The 24,702-nt window shown below is 43.4% G+C and overlaps 1 long non-coding RNA gene across 1 annotated transcript in view; it reads left to right on the top strand.

Annotated features, from left to right (window-relative positions):
* Positions 1–1,395: 1,395 nt before the first annotated feature.
* Positions 1,396–24,702, top strand: part of LOC310848498 — a 44,117-nt gene continuing 20,810 nt past the window's right edge. Inside the window, exon 1 of the long non-coding RNA XR_014566460.1 lies at positions 1,396–1,488. This is a non-coding gene — a long non-coding RNA (uncharacterized lncRNA). The remainder of the gene's footprint in view (positions 1,489–24,702) is intronic.

Genomic DNA, 24,702 nt, shown 5'->3' with positions numbered 1-24,702 from the left:
GTTCCCAATGCAGAGTTCTAGTCTAATGTCTAATGTCTCTTTATACTCATGGCATGATATAGAGAGATAAGCCATAATGTATGTTTGGATTCCCACTCACCTCTTCACAAGATCTTTATTTCCCCCTTGTTCCCGATGTAGTTCTTCACTCTTGCCTTGTTCCTGATGCAGATCTTTATTCCCCCTTTGTTCCTAATTTAGGCCTTCATGCCCCCCTTCATCCCTGGTGGGGAGGATTCTATTTTGTGGTTCGCCTCAGTTGCCAAAATGTCTTGGCCCGTTCCTGGTTCAATGTAGTGGTTCAAAATCAAATAGTATCAGAATGAACATTTATTTTTCATGCTGGGTGGTATTCACAATAAAGAAGCAGTCCCCCCCCCCACAAGAGAGTAGCACAATTTTAAAACAAAAGATTGACAGAAGGACATCACGATTATAAAGCATTTTATGCAGCTCTCCCTTTTCCTTACTAGTATAGTTCAACTTATTACATTGCAAATTCTTCTGAACAAATGAGAGTCTTATCCCTTGTTCCTGGGGAGAGAAGTAGTAATACTTTGATGTTGCTTCCAAATATAGAAATTACTTCTGTTTTAAAATGCAGATGAGATTCCTTTCTTTCTTCCCCTGCCTTGCTACAGACTCTGCCTGTCATAATTGAAATTTGAATATGACTCATTCTTAAACTTGAAGGGTGTTTGGGTGGCGAAGAAAGTAACAGAAGAAGCAAATAATTAAAAGAGCTCTCTGGAGAGATGCTATGCTCGCAAATTAAATATTGTTTGAGTTATGCTTGAAGAAAGAAAAGGAGAAGTTTTAAGGATGGAATAATAACAAGGGATGACAGAATGGTAGTTCCTGGTGCAAATAATCACAATGGAGTGAAGACAGATGTGTGGAATAGTAAAACACATTTTGTTTTACAAGTATGGTGTAAAATTTTGTTATAGATACACTTGTTATAACTTTTCTTTCTAATGCATCCAAACCAGCAAGCACTGGATCACTAAATCGTTTCCCATGCCAAAGAAATGTTTAATCTACAGTTTACCCCAATCTCCTGTGCATGAAGTATGATAACATTTGGAAGGAGTTTGTATAGAATGTAGTAGGCTATTAATATCTACACAAGTACAATGGAACCTTGGTTTTTGAACGTCTCTGCTGCTGAACATTTCAGAAGCCAAACACAGAAAACCCAGAAGTCAGATGACTGGTGAATGTTTAGACACTCTAATGAATGTTTAGACACCATTCTGGCACCACATTCATAGCTGTAGATCCTGGGTTCAAGCTTTTCAGACAGGGGAAATGCAAAGCTTGAGAAAAACCAGGATACAGGTGCCCAGCTACCGAATATTTTCTTGACTTTTCCATAACTTTTTACAGAGAACATCTGATAATACTGAATGACACCTTAGAGCAGAATGAGGAAAGGACCAAGGGTTTCCACAATGACCAGCTGCTATACTGCCATCCACAGTGACGGTAAGCAAGCAATCTTGATTTTGAAAGGCTTTGAATGTTAAAGTGTGTCAGTGGCTAAACATTCCTCTGTATTTCTCTACTTGTGCACTTTTAATGAGGAGCTCTGAGAAGAATTGTCTATTTAATTCCCTATACTTACGTTTCTTTGAATGAAATGGTAACTTCTGAATTATGTTGATGAAAGTCAATATTTATCAAGTGCAGCTTGTCTATACATATTTCAGGTCTAGTAACTGCCAGAGAAACTATTTGTCAAAACCTAAAGATGCAATGACAACACAACAGCTTAATTATTAATTGTTCAAGAAGACATTGTTAGTTTCCATCATTTTTTATGAATCTAAAATGATTTGAGGTTCCTTCTCTTTTTGAATCACTCAAGGAAATGTGTGCTCACACACTGCATAATATCAGACTTCACAGAGACATTACAGAAAATCACTGGGTGGCCTACCTAGCTCTACAGAGTTGTTATCAGTGTGGAAACTCACGGCACTGCCACAGTGATGAGCCTTAAGGCGGCTTTCAGGTTCTATGCTTAACACTGCAATGTTGACTCCTGCTCAGTCTCAGTCCCATCACCACCCTCCTCCTGTCTTCCTACTGTTTAAAATTCCAGTGGCAGCACCAGTGACTTCTTCACTGCCTTCTGGTCTCTGGGAATGTTTGAGCCACTCCTGCTGTTTGCAGTGGACAGTTTGAAAAATGTTCAAAACTTCATTTCTTAAAAAAAAGAATTTTAAAAAAAGAATTTAGAAGTCATTTCTAGACGTTGTGGCAAATAGCAGGCATTTTTTTCCTGATCACCTCACGCAGGATGCCGGGGGGGGGGGGGAGACCCACAAAACTACCTCAGAAACTAGGCTTCAGCAGGGAAGTGGAAGTGTTTGGCTAGGTGGCTGCCATGGCAAATGGAAGCTGTATCTGATGGACAGGTGACTGAATGAGTGGCAGGTTGATCCAGTGAGCCCTCAGCCAGTGCCTGACTAGGCTTGTTAAGTATAATTGGATTAATTGACACAATAATGGAAAATGTGTGTGCTTACTGATGATGGTTTAATATGGGGAAATTCCATTGCAGCATAATGTGGGACTTTAAGCTCCTAAATGACTTAATGATGAACTGTTGTAGAACTGCTTTCTACTCTCAACTTGGTGTAACCTTTGGTCATGAGATGAGGGTCCTGAGTTGCAAATTTGCCATCTTGGAAATGTGGTGGTTAGAGTCTTTTGTTCTTTCAGATTCTGTGGAGTAATAGACATGTGAAAGACTCTCCTGATGGGAGAGAAAACAGTTCCAGGAGAAATGGAGGATATATGAATAGAGAGACCTTTGCTTATAGGTCTGTTTGGCTAGTTTTGTTTTCCCCAAAACTCCATGGAGTAAGGATGTAAATGAAGCTCTCCAGATAAACAGCTCCAGGTTAAAGGGGCTGGAATGCAGGCAATGAAACCTGGGACACACACACAGAGAGAGGCTGTGTTTATTTCTAAGATGCTGGGCCTGTGCTGGACAGTGCAAGGCATTGTATGGATGTATCTTTGATGCTTTTGTTCTGCAAGTAAACTTTTGAATTAAAGTTATGGACCTTAGTGATGTTTTTATTCCAAAAGGACTCAGTTTTTATGCATCCAGTTGCTTCAAACTATACGATATCAATATCTGGCAGCACCAGAACCACAAGTAAGTGGGGGCACCTACTTTCTCTCTTTTTGTACCAGTTCCCATCATTTATCTCTTTCTTCTTTTCCACTCTTTGCAGGGTAGAGATCCTTCTAGCCAGAAGTCTGAACTTTTCACTTTCAGAGGGCTCTTTTGAAATTAGGGAAAGGGCTGCATGAAAGTAGGCTGAGGGTTACGGACTGCCTGTCTTTGCCCTGAAGGGTTGTAGATGTAAGGAACCCTTTTATTCCTTCAATTGCTGATCAAAGCATAGAGTAGGCAGAATGACAGCATGCCATTTTGCTTCAGCAAATGAATTGGAGAACTATAATGAGAACTTGGATATATCCTTTGGCTGCTGGTTTATCTCTGGCTTGAAGGAACAGAATGCTGGATTAAATGGCTTAATCAAATGAATATGTTCTCAATGCGGTTGGGTGTTCTAAGCAAGAGAGATGGTTTTGAGGCAAGGAAAAGAAAGTACAAGTGGGTTCACTTTCTCTTCCAATTCTTATGTTGAGCATCCCAGGCCAATCCCATTTATCTCTCCTCTACCATATGTGGAGATGTTTGTGCTCCAGATGCAGAGTTACACGTGCGTATATCTTCAGTTCTTTGTTTAATGGTTCAAAATGGCCCTGCTGTAACACATTCATTCCCAGCAATCTACTAGACATCATAGCTAACAGAAGACATCATACCTAACAAAAATTCTGATACAGTCAAATAATATATGGGCAAAGTCCTGTGCCTCATGGCAATGGCAATTTCTTAGTCAGTGCTTTAGTGAAAAATGAAAGCTTCTAACTGGATATGTCCTGACTCTTGAGAAGAAGTATTTCTGATAATGATATCTTCATTCTGTATTTTCTTGTTCCACAATGACCTGGAGTCCAATAACATTATTCCAAGCCTTACTTGGAATGTGAAATATTGACTTCAGCCATTGACATTATAATGATAGACGAAGACTTTGAACTAGAGTACCTACACAGTTAGCTATAAGCTACGTATTGCAATAACAATTGAGCTGTTGGACACTCATATCATTCTTAGATATAACTACAAGGAACAAAAATTTCTTCTCCACTTGAAAATTCAATTTCCCCAATAAAACTTTGCTCAGTAATAACTTGAGAAGTATGATTGCGATAGGAAGCCTCATCATCATTCTGTATTGATTTATGCAGAGGGCTGTGAGATTAATGTTTACTGTAGTAGAAATGAAATCCAGATGAGTCATTATATTGTTTATCTTGTTCTTGCCTTGGTCTTATTAATGCTGGGGGAGTGGGGAAGAAATGCATTTTTGACAGGAGTTTGGAGGAATACATTTATATTTAAGAGCAGAGTATTAAGATCTGGTTAATAATCTTATTTTGTAAAGTGCATCCCTGACAAAACTGATAAGAATAACTAAAGGGAAGAAGTCTGAATTGCCCCAGTGATCTTTGGTATTTTAATTGGCTGCAAAGTTGTATAAATAACTGGGACTGAGCCAACAAGTCACCCCACAGAAATGGTGAGGATAAATTTGGAGGTGTTTGGATGTAAAAGCTTCCTTCCAAACCCCAGATTACCTTTGAAGTCAATGCTTTATATGACTGAAGTCTGATGCACAACTGAGATGCTCAGTTTAAAACATAAATTTGATTACATACATTGGGATCAGCAGGGGCAAGGGGAATGATTAACCCCCAACCCCATGGTGTCCCTAATGGATGACATTTGTGCAAAGCGGGGAAAATAAGAACTGCATTTGAAGATAATTTTCCAGAAGAATAAAAGTCAATATTTTGTGTCCCTGAGAGCAGGGGGCCTGTTCTCCACTGACAGGAATGCCCTAGTGGCATGCCAAGCATCACTGTGAGCAGAGATGCATTAAGCCTTCAAGGTGTACCAGAAATATATGGACCATCATGCCATGCGTGTATAGCTATTCCTACAAGGTGCGACCAGAAAGTTGGGTGAATGGTCACAGAAATCAGACAGTGAGAAATATTCAAACATATATAACTTACAAGTCTTCAAAGTAGGCCCTCCTCTGATACAATGCACCATTGACAACATTCGTAGAACTGTTGGAAACTTCCGGAGAAGTCCTTTTTTCATACTGCTTTCAGTTCCCTTGTCACAGCAGCTTGAACGTGTGGAATGTTGGGAAATCTATGCCCTTTCAGTGCAGATTTCAGTTTTGGAAAAAGAAAGAAATCTGGTGGGGCCAGGTCGGGAGAATATGGAGGGTGGGACAACTCAGTAACCTCAGTAGCAATTTCAAGCGGAATATGCAATTATGCTGCCCTCATTCAGATGGACAAATGCAAATTCTGCATCAATAACTCACGAACTCTGTCAACATTTGTGACTTGACGGTCGTTGACGGTCTACCAGACCAAGGGTCATCTTCGATGGTTTGCCGCCCTTCACGGAAACCCTTAAACTACTCATACACCATCTTTCGAGTGACAGATTCATCTCCATGCACAATTGTGAGCATTTCTGATGCCGATTGAATGTTGGAATATTTCTCGTTCTCCGATTTCTGTGACCATTCACTGAACTCTCCAGTCACACCTTGTAATTATGGTTGTGATGCTATTATTAATAAGCGAAATGAACCATCCTCAGGAAGCTTCACATCTGCTACTGCAAACCAGGATCCCCCAAGAGTGAACAGAGCAATGGCTCAGGCAAGAGTGAAGCACCTGTCTCAGGTGGTAGAAACACAAGAGACAGGGGCAGGTGGACAAGCAAGAAGGGGGAGCGATCCTGACTGCTGGGGGTGTGGGGTACAGTGGGGGCAGGAGGTGGCACCTTCCCTTTTTGCCTCAGGTGGCTAAATAGGATGGGCCACCCCTGGCTGAGGATCATTAACTGCAGGGGAAAGAAGAGGCAAAGTTCATTGCACTCCATCCAGGTATCCTTTTTGCTAATCAGCAGTTCTGTCAGGCTTATACCTTGAGCTTTCTTGACTGCAGTGCTCGAGTCTCTCTCTCTCTCTCTCTCTCTCTCTCTCTCTCTCTCTCTCCCTCCCTCCCTCCCTCCCTCTCTCTCTGTGTGTGTGCTGAAACCACTTGGATAGAAGTATATATGTATGTGTGTGTGTGTGTGTATCATATAATTGCATACCCTCCAACATTTCTCCAATGAAAATAGGGACATTCTAAGGAAAAGTGGGACATTCCAGGATCAAATCAGAAACCAGGACGGCTTCTCAAAATCAGGGATGTCCCTGGAAAATAGGGACACTTGGAGGGTCTGTTCCTGTTGACAGATCTGGGTCTCTTCACACAGCATGTTTGTGTCTCTGGTGAGCTAAGATCTTACAGGGCTATCACACAGGCAATCATGGATTTGCGACAAGCATGTTTGCACATCACACAACTGAACAATTTTAGTGGCATCCTCAGCCAATAAAAACATTACTGTAGATCACGCCTGCAAAATATGTGACCTGCCAAGATGAAGTAGCGCAGTCAGCCACAGCAGCAGACTTCATAGGCCTAGCATTATTATTTTTTTGCTGTTTGTTGAGAAATAGAAAAATAAGACTGGATTTGGGGTGGGGAGGCTGCCAAGCTCTTGGCTGGACAACTGCCTATCTGATAATCTGTGCTTGGCTCAATGGGTCGCAAGCTATGCTAGCCTTCTGTCAGCCTGTCTCATTTTGTATGAATATGTGATGCCCATCTGAAAGTCAGAGTGATTAATCTGTGAATGGTCTATCTGAGAGAGAAAAATTCTGCTTCATGTTCAGCTTGAAATAAGCATGTTAAGTGCTGTTCTGAATTAATACATTCTTCTTTATTAAAAAAAACAAGACTTTTCAGATGAACAAAACTCCTTTTTCTCATTCATCAAGGGCTCCCCTCCCCCCTTTTTAAAAAAGGCATTAACATGTGCTTAACTGTAGGTGCATAATTCAGGGTAGAATAAGAAATTAATGTTATAACATTTATATTCTTTTCAAGTCTTATTCATTGTAGTTAAAAGGAACTTGTTCAAATTCATAAAACACAACCCTACATCCTACCCTTCAACATTTCTCTGATGAAAATAGGGTTGCCGCCTTCCATAATGATAATTTTACTATTTATACCCCATACATCTTATTAGGTTGCCCCAGCACTCTGGGCAGCTTCCAACATATATAAAAAACATAATAAAACATCAAGCATTAAAAAACAACAACATCCCTTCAGATGGTTCAGGGATTGGGTAACTCCATATTCTCCAACATTTCTCCAATGAAAATAGGGACATTCTAAGGAAAAGTGGGACATTCCAGGATCAAATCAGAAACTGGGAAGGCTTCTCTAAATCAGGGGAAATAGGGACACTTGGAAGGTCTGCTACATCTCAAAAACCCACTAGCCAAGAAGCGAACAGAGTAATATGATTCAGGGGCTATGCAAGTTGCCTGTTTATAAGTCTATTTGTGAGGCGTCTGAGGATTGCAGAAACAAACATCGAAAAACAATAGAATTTAAATATCATCGTACTGTAATGTATGCAGCTTTGTCAGTGAACCACTTTGGTGTACCTTAACTCCCTGATGATTTTAATAGAAAAAATATTTTCCCCAAGCAATGTGATAGAAACAAACAAACAAACAATGTTCAAATGTGGAGCATTTCTTACGGCAATGTCATTACTTTTGCAACAACAGCATAGCATAAATCAGAAGGAATGTACAAATGTACAATTGTTCCCTACCTTTTATTTCCTTTTCTATGCGATGTAATTCACACACCAAATATATTTATATCTGCGGCTAGTATTGTAGAGGTTCTAGCTCTGGGCTACTTTTAATCTGTTTTAGTATTTTAACTTTTGTATGTTTTAAAATAGGGTTGTATTTTTTATGGTTTTAACTTTTTGTAAACTGCTTTGGAGTTCTTGGGGTTATGCAAGCAGTGTATACTTCCATGGAGAAAAAAATCTCTCTCTCTCTCTCTCTCTCTCTCTCTCTCTCTCTCTCTCTCTCTCTTTGCCAAATTCAGGGTATTGGTGTTATATTTTAAATTTAGTTCTAAGTGGATTTGTCCGAAAATATCATCAATTTATTTCCCATAAAAATGTTCCCAAACTGGTTCACAGCATCAAATGAAAATGGTAAGTCTAACAATTAAAAATAATAATTGCATTATTGCATTATGTGTTTATTAAATTTATACCTGGCCGTTCCTTCCAACGAAGTCCAGAGATAAACAACTTTGGCACTTAGATACATATTCCCATGTGCATTTGGATGTGCAACAGATTAATGACTACATATCCCTGTCCTGCAAGTAAACTGTCCATAGAAGTCCCGTATTTTTCGCTCTATAAGTCGCACCACACCATAAGATGCACCTAATTTTTGGAGGAGGAAAACAATAAAAAAAAATCTGAATCCCAGAAGCCAGAACAGCAAGAGGGATCTGGCTTCTGGGATAGCTGCGCAGCCTGCATTCGCTCCATAAGACACACACATTTCCCCTTACTTTTTAGGAGGGGAAAAGTGTGTCGTATAGAGCAAAAAATATGATATACTTACATACACTGATTTTCTTAACTGAATAGGAGTGACTGAGGTTAGATTCTAACATGGAAAACACTCAACATGTACAAAATTAATGAGACCCTAGCATATAAACAAAGGAGCTTTACATAGTCATTTAGATTTTCTCTGCTATTTCTTCTACTCAGAGTACTCCCACTGGGTAGTTCAGCACTGCTGGTAGCATTGTTTGAGTAGACTTCATGCTTTTTGGCCTTTTTATGGGTAACAAAACAATTAACCTATGCTGCAGTAACCCTCAAACTCATTTAAGATGGGATTTTCCTATTAGTTCAAGCAACTCACTTTGGTGAAGCCTTGATCTATGTGCCTGATATTTTCAGCAAAATGGCATGTCCATGTGGAAAGGGATGCAGTGAAGCATCCAGTCACGATCTTGACCTTTTTAAAAATTCTGCTAGTTTGATAACATTCCAGCAAAAATAAAATAAATAAGAGCATAGCCAAAGTGACATTCTTCCCCCCTCTTTTACTTTCTATGCACAGGCATAAGTTAATACCTGACTTAATCAATTCTCTGTCTTAACTTTGTTCTATCCAGATATTGTAAAACTGATTTATTTCCTCCTTCGTGCATAAATAGAAACACAGGAGTGCTTCATTTCCCTAGCTGCAGTTAGCTACAAGCTTAAATAAGTTAGAAGTTCTTATCAACAGACCTATTAAGCAGAAAACAGCCCAGCAGCCATGTTTTAAAGCCTACCAAATGGTTGGGACTGTCCCACTACCGATTTTTGTGGCTTGAAAAATGCAACAAGAACAGATTTATTGAGTGTGTCATACATGGGTTACTTTTGGGTTACAAATTGGGCAGGCTTGTTTAACACATGCATGTAGGCACACATGTATCCCCATTTACAGGGATGCGGGTGGCGCTGTGGGTTAAACCACAGAATCTAGGACTTGCCAATCAGAAGGCCGGTGGTTCGAATCCCCACGATGGGGTGAGCTCTCGTTGCTCGGACCCTGCTCCTGCCAACCTAGCAGTTCAAAAGCACGTCAAAGTGCAAGTAGATAAATAGGTACCGCTCCGGCGGGAAGGTAAACGGTGTTTCCGTACGCTGCTCTGGTTCGCCAGAAGCAGCTTAGTCATGCTGGCCATGTGACCCGGAAGCTGTATGCTGGCTCCCTCAGCCAATAAAGCGAGATGAGCACCACAACCCCAGAGTTGGTCACGACTGGACCTAATGGTCAGGGGTCCCTTTACCTTTATCCACATTTACACACACACAATGTATGGGCATGATACTTCAAGTCTGCTTTTGCTAACATCCCAAATGTCTCTGTTGGAGACATACCCAGAAAATTCACTTTGGCTTTTGTGCAAATGCCTTCATGTGGGATTCCACATGATGTGCAGGGAGTGGGGCTGTGTTGCTGGCTCCAGCTCATGCACCAGTGTTTGGCAACCCTTCTTTTTGCAATTTTCAGGTAGGCAAGAAAGTCTTGCCTGGCGGTGTGGTGTGTTCAGCATGTTGGATTGCAAGTTCTGCAAGGCAGCTTTAAGATGCTAAGAAGAACTTTACTGGATCAGACCAAAGACCTATCTAGTCTAGGATTCTGTTTCTCACATAGGTCAGCCAAATGCTTATTGGAAGCACACAAGCAGGACAGTAGGACAATAGCCCTCTCCTGCTGTTGCTCCTCAGAAACTGATATTAAGAGTCATCATGACACAAAACCAAGCATAGGCAAACTCCATCCCTCCAGATGTTTGGGACTACAATTCCCATCATCCCTGACCACTGGTCCTATTAGCTAGGGATGATGAGAATTGTAGTCCCAAACATCTGGAGGGCCAGAGTTTGCCTATGCCTGCACAAAACTGATGATAGCCTATTCTCCATGAATTATTCTAATCTTCTTTTATACTGTTGCAAGCCATCCCAATCTCCAAGATTCCAGGCTAACCAAGGGTTCATGTTTGCTTTTGAATGAAGTACAGCAGAGATTGTGGTGTATTTATGATATATGGTTTATTTACACATATATGCAACCTGAGCTTATGATGAAGGGGTTCACAGCATTAACACCCCAAGAGTTGCTTCCTCCATAGCTGTGGCCCTGGATTCAAACACAAATCAAACATTGTTTTCTCTCTCTTTCTATCTCTCTCCTACCAGCTTGATGATTTTTTCTAGCTCCCATCACTTGAAACCCTCTCTTTTCAACTCTTGCTTTGTTCTTCTAACTATCCGTAAGTGCCCACCCCTTTGCCTTCTCACATAGAGCCCCTTCCCTTTGTTCCCCTTAATGACACATCACTCTTGCCTCACCAGGAAGCTTGCCTGGCCAATATGTCAACACTTGCTGGATCCAGGTACTGTATTAGAAAGAGCCAAAGTATAGGACGGTCTCAGCATATAGCCCACTCCGGCCCGCCAACTCATAACAATACATTTAAAACTAGTGACATCAAGTCAGCATTCACCACTTCAGCAGATGTGATGTCTTAATGAATAGGTCTACCTTACAGTCTGGTTACCCCCAAGGATAGGGTGAATTTTCACTGACATTCCAAGCTTACGTATGATTACGTATGATTGAAGAAAGTTCAATATCAAAAGTATTGATGCACATATTGCAAAATAATTAATTTTAGTTTCAATGACTTGTGGATGGGCTATGCTAGCTTAACGATCCATCAAGAAAGCAATAGTAAACCTCAAAAGCTGTCTGAGTGATTGTTTTTATGTAGCAGATTTTATCTTAATAACAGCATGCTTGTTTATTTTTTCTGGTAAACTTTATGACAGTTCTTTCCAGAAGGTTTTTAATCACACATCTCAAATGGCCAGGGGGTTTTTTAAGGCAAGGAGAGCTAGGTTTTATTTCCACAAAGGACTTGCAAAGGTGTTAGGCACATAGCATGCACTCTGAGACTTTGCTGTGCACTCCGAGTCTCAGAACTAGCGGTCTGCTGAAACCTGTCATCCAATACATTGAAAGTATTCGTCCCCTGTAAAATAAGTCTGTTATTCTGTCTCACTCACAGTGTACATTAGAATTTCAGTGGGCGCAGAATTGAGTCTGTCTTATCAAGTTCCTTGTGTATTGGTAGGGTTCATATCTCCAGAATTGTAGGGGAAGCCCAATAAAGTTATGAGCAGCTAGCTTGTGAGGTGCTGGAACATCACCTTGCCAATAAACAAATAAACAATATAAATAAAGCAATATATTCCAAATCATTGGATTTCTGAGACAGTGTTGTACACCACAATTGATTTTCCATGAGGTGCCAGTGAAGAGTGAAGAGGTAAAGCTAAACTCATATAAAAAGGAGGTCAGTGTAATTTTTTGAAGGACCATGAATCTTGATTCTCACTAGAATATAAAAGAAATCAATTTAAGTATTGCTATATCCATTCAGCGCTGCTTTGCTCACATGGATGGACCGTGTTTCACTCAAGTACATAAGATGCTATCAGGTTTGGTTTACCTTTTGTAATTAGAGAGGGACAGTGAGAAATAAAAAAGGGACACATAATCCTAAAATTAATGTTACAGGTGTATTTATACAAATCATATTTATAGCATATCCTGTCAGGATGTACCAACTTTGTATGCAATTAAGGCCTTTAAATTTTCACCTGGCTTGTCATTTATGACCTCTGATGAGACTAATAATATTGCACTGACTTGCTAAGAGAGCTTTCAGTCACTTAGGAATAATCCTGTTACGTTTTTCAGGGTCACCATGGAACTTTATGGTATTTTATGTGACAGGGCCATTTTCCTTCAGTAATAGATTATGTTTTGTAAATTTAATCCCCCCTCAGCAGAGACTTCTGACTCTGAGTCCCTCCTACTAACATCTGCTTTTGTGGGCATACTATGATTGAGCTTAACCTAAAGTAGCCATCACATTGAGCCTACACCAAAATGTTGAGATGCATTTGGAGATTCGTATTTCACTTTGGAGGTTGACACATCCAAATATTTTTGAGAGAAGCAAAGTTAATAATAAATACACAAAACTGAATAATAATAGCAAGCTAGGCAAAATTCTTTGATGGGTTCTGCAACCTGCACATTTTTATATGCAACCTGTGCTATGTCTTCTGTCTCTCATCAGATTCCCATTAGGAATCTGGAACTGATGAAGAAGTTACTTGCACATGAGACAATTCTACTAAGACCTTGGTCCTCATGTCAGGGGTACCATTTATGTAACATTGATACACTACCACATGTGATGATTCCTTTTTTTATATAAATTTTTATTAACAGTTTCAACATAACAAATTATCCAAACAAATCATCTTCATTATTCCCCCCCATTTCCCCCCTCCCACCTCCCCAACAAACCCTCCCTCCTTCCCCCCTACGACTCCTCTGATTTCTCAACCAATGTTAACTTCTGCATATTATAAGATTGTATACATCCTTATATTATCTATCTACTATGTTAACCCTCAATAAATTTATGTATGTTTGTTCAAAACCTGCCAAGGAGTCCAATTCATTTTGTTGTCTTTTTAAATAATTTGTAAAAGGTTCCCATTTTTCTTTAAAGTCACAGTTGTCCTTGTCTCGTAATTTGCATGTCAATTTCGCCAGTTGTGCATAGTTCATCAATTTCTCTTGCCACTGTTCTTTTGTCGTGGTTTCCTCATTCTTCCATCCTTGTGCAATCAAGACACTTGCCACCGTTGTAGCATACATAAATAAATTCTTTTCCTTAGCAGGTCTTGTCCTACTCCACATGTGATGATTCCTGAGCAACACTTATTTATAGGAAAATTAAATCCCAAATTTCACTAAGATGATCCCTGTGTGGTTTAGAACGCAATCTTTTGCCACCTATGGTCATTCTGAGGCATAAAAGAATAATAAATTTCCACAAATGTTATGAAAATACACTGCATTGCTAAAATTCAATCTTCAACCGATGCAGAACAAATCTTTGAACCATCCTGTGGATCCTTCCACTGTACCTTCCACTGTTTCTTTTCCTGTCGCTTGCCACTGAAACCTGAAATAGCATTCTTAAACCACATGTTCAGTAATAAATCTACTGGTCACCTCAAGAGCAATTCTCAGAAAGGTCTCCAAGGATATACATATTGGACTGCTTCTGCAATGTTTAGATAACTTATCTGAATGAAGTGGTGAATAATGGCAGTAATAAACACAGAAAGTGTGTGAGAGAGAAGGCTGCCTCTCTTGTGGGGGTTTTCTGTAGTTGATTTGGCATTCAGTCAATGCTATATCTGGTGGCTTGTTCCACTGGTGACATCTTGTATTAATAAAAAGCAAACCCCGTTGTCTCCTAGTGCCTTTCAGGGTGAACTAGCAAAAGCTGTAAAATGTCAGATGCTGATATGAAAGATGATATCTCTCTGGCCTATATGCTCTGACAGTGACTCAAATATATTAGAAATGGGACTCCAGCAGGCAGCAGTTCTTCTCAAAGGGAAGGACATCCCAGAAACAGTCCACTAAAACTTCAAAAAACTGATGTCTTCTTTCAAGACAGTTTCTTCTGTATTCAAAACAGGGATGAAGTAAAAAGTGAGAGATATGTGGGATGTGAAACACAAGAGCAGTCAAGTATAACATTCCTAGAGTGAACATGTTTGCACATGGGGAGGAATGTTTGTCCAGCCAGCAGGTAAACTTCCTGTTTCCTTCTGGGCTGGGACAGACTTCCTCTGCACATGCCTAGAGGTGGGTGTGGCCTCACCTGTGCAGGTAATGACAAAAGCACAGGGCAGGGCAGCCATCTCCATCTCTTTCACCACATGCATCGAAGAAACAACATCTGCTTAGCCAAAGATGCCCTCTTGGCTTCCAACCAAGAGAGGACAAAGGGACTTTCTTCTTATGGAATAGTTTCTAAGTGTATGTTACTTTTTCTAAGCTAAGTCTGCCTTCTGGGATCCGATTGTGAACAGAATGTGAGTAAACTCTTTTTATGCTTTTGTAGAAGACTGTGTTGTGTCTTATCTTTTATGAGGGAATAAGGGGAAAATACCAGAACAGTTATTATAGAGGCTTTTAGCGAGCCTGAGCAAAAGAAGGGAATGTTACTCTGCTAAAATTGTGGAACTTGTTAACACAGGTTGGATAAGGATATAATCAGACAATATATCCTCTCCTGCATCCCTGAACATTCCTACAAGATAGACAATAAGTAAAAGGTCATTCATTAAGAAAGGCCCATAGCACAGTGTTCAGTGAAGGCTCTAGCCCATGGGTGGGTGGGAAGCTCTCAAAGCAAAATGGCTCTGTCGTCCAGGGGAAGCAGTCTTATATAGGTTTTCCCCTCCCCTTTGCAAGGGCTCATGGGGCAGCTTTTTCCCATGAGCCCATTGCACAGAGAGGATACTGGGCAAAACCTGCCCACTATTTTGCAACAATCTGTGGGCCACATAGCTGCTGGGCAAAGGTATTCCGTGCTTATGGGACACAGAACGGGGCATATAATACAATAAAACCCAAACAAAGCTAATATCTAAAAAGAGCAAAATAATAAAAAGGAAAATAATGGAGAGAGAGAGAGAGAGAGAGAGAGAGAGAGAGAGAGAGAGAGAGAGAGGAAAAACAAAAAAGAAACATACCCGCATAAATACAACATTTTATATTCTATCAACCTTCTTCAATTCACCACCTCTCGCCTAGAATATTGTATACAGTGGTACCTCAGTTTACACATGCTTCATGTTACAGACACTTCAGGTTACAGACTCTGCTAATCCAGAAATAGTACTTCGGGTTAAGAACTTTGCTTCAGGATAAGAACAGAAATCACATGGTGGCGGTGCGGTGGCAGCGGGAGGCCCCATTAGCTAAAGTGGTACCTCAGGTTAAGAACAGTTTCAGGTTAAGAACGGACCTCAAGAACGAATTAAGTTCTTAACCTGAGGTACCACTGTAGTTCTGATTGTCTCACCGAACAAAGGCAAGCAAGCAAAATGATCAAGGGGCTGGAGCAACTCCTCTGGCGAAAGGATGCAGCATTTGGGGGCTTTTAGTTTTGAGTTTAGAGAAAAAGTGAGTAAGAGGTGACATGATAGAATTTTATAAAATGACGCATGACACAGAGAAAGTAGGTAGAGAAAGGTTTTTCTCCCTCATGGACATCCAGTGAAGATTAATGTTGGAAGATTAAATACAGTTAAAAGATTCCATTAGCTACAGGAGATGCCGACGATAAGAGAATGGCAGATAAAGCTGGTCGAATATGCTGAAATGGCTAAATTGACACACAGAATTCGCAATCAGGACGAGACGAAGTACCAAAAAGAATGGGGTAAATTTATGGTTTATATACAGTAAGTGAGAATTGTACAAATATGAAAATGTTGGCAGGATTGAAGTAAATCTTATGTCATGGTGTAATTTTTTTAATTAAAGAAACTGTGAATTATGGATTGGAATAGGAAAACTTGTGGAAGGGAAGGACGGAAGTCAACGGCTCTATGGAGCATAAAGTAGGATATATGTAATAAGAGTTGATGTTTTTGTTGGTTGGTGTTGGTGTTCTTAAACCTCATAAAAATCATTTTTTTAAAAAAATACAGTTAAAAAAAAGTATTTATTTCACACAGCACATAGTAAAATGATGGAATTCCCTCCTATGGGAAGCAGTGATGGCCATCAATATGGATGGCTTTAAAAGAGGATTAAAGAAATTCAAGGAGAATGTGGCTATCAAGGCTACTAGGCCTAGTGGCCATGCTGTCTCCTTTGGAATGTGCATTTGAAAACCAGTTGCTAGAAACTACAGGAGGGGAGAGTGCTGTTGTGCTTGAGTCCTGTTTGCAGGTTTCCCATAGGAATCTAGCTGGCCACTGTGGGAACAGGACACTGGACCAGATGGGTCTACTGGCCTGAAGGTAAATTTAAAGGACTCCTGGATGCTTAAGTCCAGTCAAAGGTGACTTTGAGGTTGCTGCGCTCAGCTTGCTTTCAGGCCAGTGTTTGTCCACAGACAGCTTTCCAGGTCATGTGGCCAGCATGACTAAACCACTTATGGCACAGTGGGACACCGTGATGGAAACCAGAGTGCATGGAAACACCATTTGACAGGACTTAACCGTCCAGGGGTCCTTTACCATTACCTCTACTAACCTGAAGCATCAGGCCCTTTTTATTTTTATTTTATCCAGGTATTAAACAGGCACTTTGAATAATGGATCCAACATACTACCTGACAAGAATTTTATGACTGAAGCTTTAAAAGGAGTTCAACTTCCTTTATGTGGAAACTGAAAGCAGATTCCTAGAATACCCTTATCTCAACTAACCTGCAGTCAAAGGGACATTGTTAATCCCTGACCTCAACTGGAAACCGATGACTTCAAAAGTATTCTTATATGCATTTCTACAGGGCATGAGACATTGAGCTGAAACGGTTTTGAGGTTACTTGACATTTTGCAGGAGTAAACCAGAAATGGAACGGGGGGGGGGGGAGGGATAAAGCGTGTTCTCACTAAAAGGAGAGCACGGGTTGCGGATGGGGCTATACAAGGCACCCCATGATTGCTAGGCAAGTTAAAGCCAGGGCTTGTTTAGATGGGAGGATCTGGTTATCTGGGGAAAGTTGATGTTGCAAACTTAGGGGTGGGGTCAGTGGCTATTTAAGCAAGGTCCACAGCTTTCTCTTTCTCTTTTGCTGTGGACATCGGATCTCATCGGATCTCTGAGTGACTACAGCAGAAGTTTGGGTCGTATACCTTTTCCCTTTGTTTTTCTTCCTCCATTTTCTCCTCTTTCTTTAATTTGTTGCTGAAAGATCCTTCCCCACTTTATTTAATTTTCCTGTTTGTTTTAATTCCCTTTAATTTAGTCGGGGGGGGTGCTCGGCCTGGGCCCAGGGGCCGTGTGGGGAGGGCTTCCCTCAATTCCCCTGCCCTCTTGCAGGGTCGATCCCCAGTCAAGGGAACATTTCTTCTCAGTTTGTCCTTGCTTCTCCCTTCCCCACAGGCTTCTGTTGGCTGCCTGGCTAGGGGTGGCTTACCTTGCCCTGTAGCAGGCCCTGGGAGGCCGGCCTGGTGTTGCTGGGGGGCTGGGTGCCGCTGGTTGTCCCCAGAGGTGCATTGATTTGAGCGGAGAGCTGTGAGGCCTCCATTTTGCAGCCTCATTAGGCGGGAGCGCCATTTTGATTCCTCTCGGCCACGTGGCGGCCTCTAGCGTTCAGGCCTAGTAATTGCAGGGCCTGGTGGTTGCTTTATCCTAGGCTGAGTATAATTGGTACTACTGCGACCTCTTGTGGCAGTTGATATGTTTGCAGGCAATTAATTTCTTCAATTGCACGCAGCCTGGACGGCTAGTGTAGGTGTGTGTGCTGGTAAAGAGCACAAGGTTGTGGTTTGTTTCCGTATTGGACAGCTTCTGATTTGGTGGCTGGTGCTCTTCCCAGCTGCTCCTGGGTTACCGATCTGTTGCATAATCTGTAAGCAAGTGGTTGCCTCCTGTCTACTGGTGCATCATTTTATAGTCTAGGTCTTAGTTTTAATTAACTATTTAATTCATTCTGCTTCATTTTCTTGCAGATTCTAGCGTCTTAAAGAACTTAGTTGGTTTTTGTTTTTTCTTTTTTTTTTTCTTTTTCTTTTTCTTTTTGTTTGTTTTTTGTTTTTTTCTCTACTTAATTTTATTTTCTTTTCTTTTCTCACCAGTAGTAGGAATGGCTCCTAAGAAGGCAGCAGGAAGGCCTGTTCCAGCCCGCTCCTCGAAGCGGCCTATAAAAGGCCCATCCCAGGCCTTGCAATCTCCGCAGCCTGGTCAGTCCTTGAAACGCATCCAGGCTATGGTTTCAAGTTTGTCTGGCGACCCGGTGACACTGGCAAGGGTAGAGGCGGAGATGGATGGCCTGCTACACCGTTGCTCGACCCCGTCAACGTCATCAGCATTCCCGCCTCCCCCGGTGGATGTTTCCTCTCCTGCATCATCATCTAGTGAAGAAGGGGAGCCACTGTTAGCCGGAGTTGGCTTACCTGATGCTCCGCAGGTCCAACCTCCGGTGCTGCCTGTATCGCAGGATGCAGTGCCTAGGGGCCGTGGTCGTGCCAGGGTCGGCGCCAGAAGAAGCGCATCGACCCGGGGCCGCGCTGTACGGGGCTCACCTGTACGGCCCCCAGCGCTGGGGCATTCTAATCCAGTTCATTCACAAGTTGTCTCTGTTCAGTCAGCCCCAGGTGCAGTGCAACAGGGTGAAGCGTCAGATTCTTCGATTGAAGACAGTCTTCCTCTTCCTCCAAGGTCCTCTTCCGGTGGGCATCGTCGCCGAAAAAGGGGCTCCAGGAGGCACTCTAAGAAGAGACGGAGGGACACATCGTCCTCCACTTCAGGTACTTCCTCCATCAGCTCTAGCAGTGATGAGGGGGCCCCCCTTAAGCTTTACTGGGGCTACGGGGAGTCGTCGGGGCTGCCAAAGTGGGTTTGGGAGCGTAGGGCAAATTCTCATAGGGCCAGGTATGGCGCCGTACAGGAGTGTCGAGAAGGGGTCCTGGTGCCTGACGTAAGAGTCTCCACCAATTCTGCTAGGGATATTATTCCTGGTGCCCACTTGTCTTCCAAATTGCGGTCTAGGATTCTGGATGGCCGCTACGTGGATATTTTCAGCTTGGCTCCTCCGCTTGATGGTCAGGAGCCGCTGGACAAGGGCCTTTCCGTTCCCAAAAGACGGACAATTGTAGCAAAGGCTGACAGGACTTTTGAACGTTGGATGGTTAGTTTCCAGGTTTTTGCTGGTGTGATTTCTGCAGCGTATCCCAAGAGGTCTCTGCACCTCTGGGTTTATCTGTCTATTGTCCGTTCAGCTTTTACGATGGCTGGCGAGACTGCTGCATTATCATATGACCAGAACTTTAGGCGTAGGGCGGCCAAGATACCGACGGCCCGCTGGGACAGGAAGGACTTGGATGTGTGGACCACTTATGTGGCACCACGTATTGAGAAGAAGGCTTCTGAGTTGCAAAAATTCAAGCCTGCCACCCAAAAAGTTGGGCGCAAGTGGTTCTGCTGGGACTTTAATAAGGGCATTTGCCAACGTCAAGCCTGTAAATTCGCACACCTTTGTGACAAATGCTCTGGGAGCCACTCGGCTTCTGCTTGCTCCGCGGCCAGGCGGCCCTTTTGCAGGGGAGGGGGCTCCCAGCAGCCCCCCAAGGTCCCTGCCCAGCCTCCTGTTCCCGGAGCAGGAAAGTGATATCTTTTCTTTGGCCTATACTCCGGTTCGGCTACAGCCGTTACTGGCGTTACTGGAATCTTACCCAGACAGAGAGTCAGCGTCGTATTTGAGTAATGGTTTTTCGCTGGGATTTAGGATCCCAGTGGTCGTGGCCCCTGTAGCCCAGAATCCTAGGAACCAGAAATCCGTTAAGGACATGCCTGGTGTGGCGCGTAAGAAAATTGAAAAGGAGCTGGCTTTACGTCGTATGGCTGGTCCTTTCGCCACCCCCCCCTTTCCTAATTTGCACATTTCACCCTTGGGAATAGTTCCCAAGAAGGCCCCGGGGGAGTTTCGCCTAATTCATAACCTCTCTCATCCTAATGGTACGTCGGTTAACGACGTAATTCCCCCGGAGCTCTGTTCGGTGAAGTATGCCTCTCTTGATCATGCGATCAAGATGATAAGGAAGTTTGGGCCTGGTGCCCTATTGGCCAAGTGCGACATTGAGTCGGCTTTTCGTTTGTTGCCAATTCATCCTGAGGATTTCTGGCTGCTGGGTTTTCAGTTTGACGGGGGATTCTATTTTGATAAGGCTATGCCCATGGGCTGCTCGGTAGCTTGTGCGGCTTTTGAGTGTTTCAGCTCATTCCTGGAATGGGCCTTGCGCGACAGAACCGGTTTGGGCGGGGTTACGCATTATTTGGATGACTTTTTACTGGCCTCCGCGAGGGACACGGGGAATTGCGTGGTTCTGCTGCGTGCCTTTGCGTCCCTGGCTGAAGACCTGGGGGTTCCATTAGCGGCAGAGAAAACTGAGGGTCCCACTACGCAACTTACCTATTTGGGTATCTTGTTGGATACCGTGGCCCAAACCTCTAGTTTGCCGCCAGATAAGTTAGTTGCTTTAAGGAAGGTCATTGAAGAACTGCTCCCATTGAGGAAGGTTACCTTGCGACAGCTTCAGTCGTTGCTAGGTCATTTAAACTTTGCTTGCAGGGTGGTGGCGCCGGGGCGCCCGTTCTGCTCTCGCCTGGCCAAACTTACCTCGGGGCTGCAGGCACCGCATCATAGGGTTCGTTTGTCCGCCCAAGTGCAAGCCGACCTCCGTGTGTGGCTGGAATTCCTGGAAGAATTTAATGGCGTATCACTGTGGCAGGACACTTTGAACCTCCACAATGATTTTCAAGTGCATTCGGACGCGGCAGGGTCACTGGGGTTTGGTTTGTTTTGGGACGGCAGGTGGTGTGCTGAACCTTGGCCCCAGGCTTGGTGTGGGGAAGCGATAACTCGAGACCTGACATTTCTTGAGTTTTTCCCCATAGTTGTTGCGGTACACTTGTGGGTCGAGCATTTTAAGGACCATCGGGTTTGTTTTTGGTCCGATAACCAGGCAGTAGTGACTGTTTTAGCTAAGCAGTCATCCCGGTCGTATAGGGTTTCGGCCTTGCTTCGGGTGTTTGTTTTGCACTGTCTGCGTTTTAATATTGTATTTTCTGCTCGCTTCGTTCCGGGTATTTCTAACGAGATTGCTGATGCTCTGTCCCGTTTTCAGATGGAACGATTCAGGTCATTGGCGCCAGAGGCTCGAGACCGTCCGGAGATTTTCCCGGATCATCTCTGGAACCTTGGCAACACTTAGTTTCACAGGGAGTAGCAGCATCAGTCGCCCCTTCCACGCTAAGGTCCTATAAGAAGGCCTGGGCTGATTTTCTGTCCTTTAATGGCCAATCGGCGGGGGCGGTCATCACCCCTCATTCTACTGCCCAGGTGCTTAAGTATCTGGCACATTTGTTCCAGATGCGCCGGGCGGCTAGGACCCTGCGACTTCACTCGGCAGCAATTTCTTTCTTTAGCAGGGCCACTTTTGACAAGGACCCATGTAGGAAGTTTGTGGTGCGCCGGGCATTGGAGGGATGGGGACGGCTCACCCCATCGAGGACTGTTCCCGGAAGTCCCATCACTTTTGAGTTGCTGATACAGATGCGCAGTAAACTGCGGAGCATCTGTTGGTCCAAGTTTGAGGCCCGTCTATTTTCAGCAGCCTTTTCCTTGGCATTCTTTGGGGCACTGAGGGTAGGCGAGGTGGTCCTGGAGCAAAAACGGGATGGAGGTTCCAGGGGTTTGCTGTTGCAGGACGTGAGCATGTCACAGTCGGACCTGAGGGTGCATATCAGGAATTCGAAGACCGACCAGGTGGGTAGGGGAGCCGTCATTCGGCTCTCGGCAACGGGAGAGAAGGGTCCTTGCCCCGTAAAGGATCTTAAGAGATACTTGTCCTTGCGGCCGGCAGGCGAGGGGCCTTTGTTTATTCATGAAAATGGGCACCCTTTAGTCCGGCATCAGTTCACTAAGGTGATGCGCAAGGTGGTAGTGGCCTGCGGCCGCAAAGCATCGGAATTTGCTCCTCACTCCTTCCGTATTGGTGCCGCAACGACAGCTGCCCATTGGGGTTTGTCTGCAAGGAGGATAAAGGACCTGGGTCGCTGGAGATCGGATGCATTCAAAGTATATGTGAGGAAATAATGGTGGTGTGTGTACTGACATTTTTGTGTTTTAACCCTAGGTCTGGCCGCTATCCGTATTTGGATAGTGGGACACAGCATTGTGCACTGGGCCGCTGTCAGAGCTCGTCAATCTGGTCTGGGAGCTGGCTTGGGCCTTCCGCAGCACGTGCAGGTGTCCTGGATTTCCAGACGAGGGATGCAGTGGAGAGAATTATTGCCTCTCATGCACAGACGGGTTCTCCACGCTGGCCCCCCTACAGCGATAGTGGTGCAGCTGGGGGAGAATGATATGGTTTCCTCTTCCTGCTTTGGGCTGCGTGCTGCCATATTACTGGACTTGAGGGATTTGGCGGCCTTGGTGCCTTCAACCACACTAATTTGGTCGCAGCTGCTGAAACGCCGCATTTGGAGGGGTAGCCCTTGCCCGGCGGCCACCGAAAGAGTTAGGAAGCGGATTAATTCCGCGGCAAGCAAATTGGTGGTTGGTTTGGGCGGATTTGTGATTCCTCACCCTCTGATTTCGTTCAAGGCCTCTGAATTATTCAGGGATGATGGGGTGCATCTTTCCCCGTTGGGGAATGATGTCTGGTTGGATGCAGTGGTGTCCAAGTTGAGGGTGTGGTTTAGTCTGTGAGTGGTTGGCGGCGAGCGTAAAGGGCTCGGGTGGCGGTTAGGCATTGGTTAAAATTGGTTGGTGGAGGGGTATGGATAGGCTGGGCCTGCCCCTCCAATGCTGCACGGGTATTCCGTTAAAGGAATTCTGGAACTTACCATCCCCTTCGTCCAAACCCTTGGTGCAGGGTGCGGGCCGTGTAAGTTCCAAGGAGCATGCGGGGATTAGCTGAGGGTCTGTTTCGCAGCTCCAGTTGACCCTGATCTTGCTCTTCCGCACTGACTACGGAGTCAGGGCTGTCCCCAAGGCGGGGAGGACAGATAGTCTAACCAATGCCTAAGCAACCACTCACAATTTGTATTGATAATAAAGTTGTGGCCAAAATTATGCCAAAAACCTTAAACAAAAATAATGTGTGAAGTTTGAGTTATTGGGTTTGGGGTGTCTTGGGGACCTCAGCACGCAACAACACTACCAAACCACAATGACAGAATTGTGTGGCAAGGTTATTTGGCGGCATGCAACACTGTCATCATATTTCTATAGCCTTTCCAAACACTGCCTGAGTTTCCCATCATGCTGAAGTGATTTTTAAATGCGTACGCCTTCATATCATAATAATTTAAACGTCCCTGGCCTTGAACTAAATGTTGTCTCCCTCTGCTTGTAACCTGCGTATTCCTCTTGTGCTGATTTATAACAGCTTCTAAATACAGACTAGAAGTGGCTTGTCATTCCCCCCCACCCACCTTTTGCCTGAGGCTGTTGAATTCCCTGCCACTTCGATATCCCTGTTTGAAGACATTCTTGTTCTCTGGAGCGTTTCAGGCAGTCCTATTTAGTTTTGTGATTTATTCTCCTGTACGTGTACCTTCAGATGCTCTCCGCGGAAGGTGCTTTATGAATGTGTGTTGCATTATACCGTACAGTTGAGTGGCTTATGGCTGGGGAAGTGGGAATTCTCTGAGATCTGAAACTCAAACAGCAGCAGCTATCCGTCATTCTTCTCGCTAGCTGTGTGAATATCTGATGTGCCCAAGGGGTTAAAAATGTGGTCACAATGGCTCAGTTTTATGACTCAGACATATATGCATGCAAGGGTAGGGATGGGGTTATCTCCATGTGGTGCACTTCAAAATCTTCTCACAAACCCATCCAGTGCAGTGAATGAGAATAATCTCACAAACATGTATCTTGCATGAATGCAAAGGCAAATCCATAGATGTTGGGCATTTATTTATTGAAAAGCATTTCTAAACTGCTCAGTATTTTAAAACCTCTCACATCGTAGGCAAAACTATGGCATAAAAACAAGAAAACAGTATCAGGGTGTGAACATTAAATGCTGTGATAAAAAACAGAAACTCAGTTATAAACAAGGTGCAGTCTAAGGGGTTGGGAAAAACCTGGGCAAAAATATAAATTCATAAAAGACATCAGAAATGTCTGATACATACAACAGGTAGAAGGGCATTCCAGACCGCATTGAGAAATAGCAGAAAATGCCTGTTTTCTTTTTTTTCCTTAAAAAAAAAAATTATTAGTATTTTCCACACAACAACAACACGAAAGATATCTAAAAATAGCAATGCACACAAAAATCAACATTCGAAAACTAAAGAAAGCAACAACAAGAACAACAACACAAAAAGAACAAATCTGTATCTTACAAGTTAATATTATAAACACTAAAACAACAACAAGACATTGACTTCCTCCAACCCCACAGCACCTCCTTTATCTCTCAT

The sequence above is a fragment of the Podarcis gaigeae genome, assembly GCF_964106915.1.
Source record: "Podarcis gaigeae genome assembly, chromosome: 7".
Lineage (NCBI taxonomy): Eukaryota > Metazoa > Chordata > Lepidosauria > Squamata > Lacertidae > Podarcis > Podarcis gaigeae.
This window is presented reverse-complemented; position numbering and strand designations above follow the sequence as displayed.